This window comes from Magnolia sinica, chromosome 16 (genome assembly GCF_029962835.1).
Source record: "Magnolia sinica isolate HGM2019 chromosome 16, MsV1, whole genome shotgun sequence".
Lineage (NCBI taxonomy): Eukaryota > Viridiplantae > Streptophyta > Magnoliopsida > Magnoliales > Magnoliaceae > Magnolia > Magnolia sinica.
In genome coordinates, this window is record NC_080588.1 from 70,240,119 (window position 1) to 70,245,823 (window position 5,705).

General features: G+C 42.2%; 1 non-coding gene across 1 annotated transcript; it reads right to left on the reverse strand.

Annotated features, from left to right (window-relative positions):
* Nucleotides 1-714: 714 nt before the first annotated feature.
* LOC131230073 (small nucleolar RNA R71) lies at nucleotides 715-821 on the reverse strand. Its single transcript, XR_009163799.1, has one exon. It is a non-coding gene; the product is annotated as a small nucleolar RNA R71 (small nucleolar RNA).
* Nucleotides 822-5,705: the final 4,884 nt, after the last annotated feature.

A 5,705-nucleotide genomic window follows, 5' to 3' on the forward strand; every position in this document is an offset into this window, starting at 1 on the left:
AGAATCTAACTTATTTTTGTGTTATTTTGCAGGTCCTTAACTTAGGGGCATCAATTTGGTAATTTCTTTCCAACTCCCTCTCTCTTTTTCTTTTTAGATTTCCTTTTCCTTTCTTAGGATTAGACTTTGAATTTGATTGAGGGCTGCGAGTGTTTCATGCCCAAGTGGGCCCGTGACAACACTCGACGTCTCTTGACCGAAGGAGGATTAGTTGAGGGGTTGACTATCCATCGCAAGATTAGACACCGCTCGAACTCCCCTGAGTTAACTGAGGTTATGGCTGAAGATCAACCTCCTCTACTTCCACCTAGGGTAGAGGATACCCAAGATGAGAATGAGGTGCAACAGGCACCCCCGCCTCGTACTTTACGAGATTATCTACAACCGGCGGGAGTGAGTATGCCCTCATGCATGATTTTTCCTGAAAACACAGGACAAATGGACATCAAGCCAGGAGTTATCCAACTCCTTCCCAAATTCCATGGACTTGAATCAGAAAGTCCATATTTACATTTGAAAGAGTTCGATGAGATTATAGCTACATTATGTTTTCCTAATGTGTCTGAGGATACAATTAGGCTGAAACTCTTTCCTTTTTCCTTAAAAGAGAAAGCTAAGACGTGGTTACATTCACTGCGTCCTAGATCCATTGGCACATGGAACGATATGCAGAGGGAATTCATAAAAAAATTCTTCCCACATCATAAAACGATTACCCTCAGAAAAGCGATCATGAACTTTGCCCAAAAGGAAGATGAAACATTCTTTCAATGTTGGGAAAGGTTCAAAGATTTGGTCAGTTCATGCCCACAACACGGATTTGAAACGTGGCGCATTACAAATTTTTTCTATGATGGACTGACATCTTCCATGCGCCAAATGGTCGAGACAATGTGTAATGGATAGTTCATTAATAAAGATGTCGACGAGGTATGGGACTACCTCGATAGTTTGGCTGAAAAAACACAATCTTGGGACTATTATCCAAAGTCGAACACCACGTCTAGGCCGACTCAATTAAAGGAGAAAGGTGGATTATATCTCTTGAAAGAAGAGGATGATCTCAAGTGTAAAGTGACTACGCTCATAAGGAAAGTTGAGGCCATGGAAGGAAAGAAGGAAAAGGTCAATGAAATTGTTTGCGGCATCTGTGATTGCAACATTCACACAACTGAAAACTGTCCTACAATACCTGCCTTTCGAGGAGTGTTGAATGAACAAGCCAATGCCGTAAATAACTATCAAAGACCTTTTACTGGACCTAACTCCAACACATACAATCCTGGCTGGAAAAATCATCCAAACTTTAGTTGGAGGAATGGACAAACGGCGACTCCTCCAGGTTTCTTCAATCAAAATCCAAATCAAGTGAAACCTCAAGAGGAACCGGTTCAAAATCCCATACAAGAGCTGGCTCAGGCAATGCGGGGAATTACAGATTTTATGCAAAAGATAGATTCTCGTATGACAGTAATAGAAAAGGGGATACTTCCTGCACAACCTCTCCCCAATCCTAAACCGCAGTACGAGAATAATGATCACAGCTCTTCAAATCAGATGGGACATGCTAAATCCATCACCACTCTTAGGAGTGGGAAGATCATTGATAAAACTCTTCCGGTTAGGCCCGAAAAGCCTCAAGAACCAAAAGAGGACAACAATGATGGATCCAGTGATGCCCCACAGAAAGTAGAACCGGAACTTTTAGAGAAGCCAGTTGCTCCATTCCCCCAACGGTTGGTTTCACCAAAACCTCTCTCTAACTCTCAGGATATTCTAGAGGTGTTGAAACAGGTGAAAGTCAACATTCCTCTACTTGATGTCGTTAAACAGATACCTTCATATGCCAAATTCCTGAAAGACTTATGCACGACCAAAAGACGAAAAATTATTCAAAAGAAAATCTTCTTAACTGAGAAAGTGAGTGCCATCCTGAAGCAAGACGTGCCGCAGAAATTTAAGGATCCCGGTAGCCCAACCATATCATGTGTAATCGGGAACCATCGAATTGATCACGCACTTCTTGACTTAGGAGCGAGCGTCAATTTGATTCCCTACTCGGTATACAAACAGTTAGGTTTGGGTGAATTAAAACCCACCCTAACCACACTACAACTTGCTGATCGCTCTGTTCGTGTACCAAGAGGGATAATTGAGGATGTGTTGGTCCAAGTTGATAGATTCTACTACCCTATACATTATCATCCCGGACACCGAACCCATCAATAACATGAGCACTCGATTCCCGTCATTCTTGGTCGCCCATTCCTTGCCACGTCAAATGCAATTATCAATTGCGGGAATGGTATCATGACTATGTCTTTGGAAATTTGACATTGGAGTCAAACATTTTTTTAATAACGGCAGAAAAACTTCGAGGATGAAGACGATTCCCACAATACTAACCTGATTGATTCTTTTGTGAAAAATAGAGCACTTCTAACCTTATCCTCTGACCTTTTAGAGATGTGTCTAGCCCACTCCCATGATTTTGATGATGATATGATTAGGGAGATGAGGACTATGCTGGATACCGCGCCGGTACTTGAAGATAACCGATGGAGGCCACAATTTGAAGAATTGCCCCAAACCGATGTAGTGCCTCTACCGTCTAACCTCAAGGCACTAAAGCTTGACCTAAAATCTTTGCCCTCTGATTTGAAATATGTCTATTTAGGTCAAGATGAGACATACCCAATGGTGATTTCTTCCCACCTTGAGCAAGAATAAATGAGTATGCTCATTTCTACTCTCATTGAGCATAAGAGAGTCCTTGGATGGACGATAGCGGACCTCAAAGGAATCGATCCCTCGATTTGTACTCACCACATTTATCTATAGGATAATGCGAAGACCTCCCGGCAACCACAATGTAGATTAAATCCAAACATGAAAGAAGTGGTTAAGGCCAAGGTTCTTAAACTATTGGATGTGGTATCATATACCCTATATCCGATAGTCAATCGGTGAGTCCGACTCAGGTGGTTCCTAAGAAGTCCGGAATCACCATCGTAGCCAATACCAACAATGGACTTGTGTCAACTGGAGTTACTACTGGTTGGAGAATGTGCATTGACTACAGGAAATTGAATATAGTCACGAGGAAGGACCACTTCCCTTTGTCATTCATTGATCAAATTTTGGAAAGGCTAGTTGGTCATTCCTATTACTGTTTCCTTGATGGTTATTCGGGCTACAATCAGATAGAGATAGCTCCTGAAGATCAGGAAAAGACTATATTCACATGTCCCTTTGGTACATTCGCTTACCAAAAGATGTCATTCGGACTGTGTAATGCCCCTGCCACTTTTCAGCGATGTATGCTTAGTATCTTTTCTGATATGGTAGGGCAATATCTAGAGGTCTTCATGGACGATTTCTCTGTTTACGGTCCATCTTTCAGCAAGTGCTTGGAAAGTCTTAAATGTGTGCTGAAAAGATGTGAAGAAAAGAACCTGGTACTTAATTGGGAGAAGTGTCATTTCATGGTTCAAAAGGGAATTGTCCTTGGGCATATCATCTCATCCAAAGGAATCGAGGTAGATAAGGCAAAAATCGATCTTATCTCTAACCTACCTCCACCCAAGAACATCAGAAACGTGCGATCCTTCTTAGGACACGCAGGATTTTACAGGCGATTCATAAAGGACTTTAGTCTCCTCTCTCGTCCATTATGTAATCTTCTTCAAAAGGATATTCCGTACGAGTGGACTGAGCAATGCCAGGAAGCTTTCACCAAGCTTAAAGGCACATTAACCACTGCACCTATCATGCAGCCACCTGACTGGAACCTTCCTTTTGAGCTTATGTGCGACGCTTCTGATTATGCTCTTGGGGCGGTCCTAGGCCAGAGAAAAGACAAGAAGCCCTACGTCATTCACTACGCAAGTAGGACTCTAAATCCTGCCCAAGTGAACTACTCGACTACGGAAAAGGAACTCTTAGCCGTAGTGTTCGCCTTGGACAAATTTAGGTCCTACTTGATCGGATCCAAGATCATTATCTACACAGATCATGCGGCACTTAAGTATCTTCTTTCGAAAAATGATTCTAAGCCCCGCTTGATACGATGGATCCTTCTACTCCAAGAATTTGATTTGGAAATTAAAGATAAAAAGGGAGTAGAGAACGTAGTGGCCGATCACCTTTCTCGCCTTAATACCTCTGATTCCCTTGAGGCGACCCATATCAATGATATGTTCCCGATGAACAATTTCGAGTCTCCCATTCACCTTAGTTCGATATTGCTAATTATCTTGCTACGGGTGCTATACCACAGTGGACTACGTAAGATAAGAAGAAATTTTTACCGAGGTGCGCAACTTTTCGGATGATCCTTATTTATTTAAATATTGCCCAACCAAATTCTAAGGAGATGTGTACTAGACAATGAGCATCAGAGCATCTCCTTCTGTCACTCTCAGGCTGTGGTGGTCACTTTTCTACTAAAAAGACCACGGCCAAGATTCCGCAGTTGGCTTTTTTTGGCCCACTATGTTTAGGGACACTCATGAGTTTTGCAAAGCTTGTGAGCGTTGTCAAAAATTGGGAGCATTGTCCCGTCGAAATATGATGCCTTTGAATCCCATTCTTATCATTAAAGCATTTGATTGCTGGGGTATCGATTTCATGGGACCATTCCCCCAATCATTTGGGAATCTGTATATTTTGCTCGCCGTGGATTATGTCACTAAATGGGTTGAAGCGATTCCGTGTCGAAAGAATGACCATCGCACGGTCATTAAATTCCTAAAAGAAAACATCCTTTATCGATTCTGAACGCCTCGAGCCATCATTAGTGATGGGGGCTCACACTCTTGTAATAGACCATTCGAGAGCTTAATGAGGAAATACGGTATCTCTCATAAGGTGAGCACCCCATACCATCCACAGACAAGTGGACAAGCTGAGATTTCTAATAGGAAAATTAAACACATTTTGGAGAAAACGGTTAACCCCGATCGTAAGGATTGGTCAATCCGATTGACCGATGCCTTATGGGCATACCGTATTGCCTTTAAAACTCCTATTGGAATGTCTCCCTTTAGACTTGTCTATGGGAAAGCTTGTCACTTGCCGGTGGAGTTGGAACATAAAGCGTACTGGGCGATCAAAAATCTGAATTTCAATCTGGACAACGCTGCTCGCTACGCAAACTTCAATTAAATGAACTTGAAGAAATCCGGAACGATGCGTACGATAATGCGAGAATTTACAAGGACAAGATGAAGGCGTTTCATGATCAACATATTCTACGAAAATCATTCACGCCAGGCCAAAAGGTCCTTTTGTATAATTCTCGATTACATCTCTTCCGGGTAAGCTTCGATCTCGTTGGACCGGCCCTTACATTGTTGTTACTGTTTTTCCTCATGGTGCCGTCGAGATAAGAGATCCGGACAATGACAAGGAGTTTAAAGTAAATGGACATCGTTTAAAGCCATTTGTCGAGAAATTTGATTCAGAGGACATGTCCATGCCTCTGACTGATCCTGTTTACCAGGATTGATCTCCTAGTCTGATGGAGGTATAGGTAGGTTTCCTGTTTTCTTAGGACTAGAGTAGTTGCTTTATTTGTCTGGCTGAAGACGGTAAACTTAGCACTCCTGGGAGGCAACCCAGCTCTTCATTTCATTTCGTTTATATCATTAGTTAGTCCAATGTTTGTGGGTAACATTACTGCAAACTCTCACGAGACTACAACT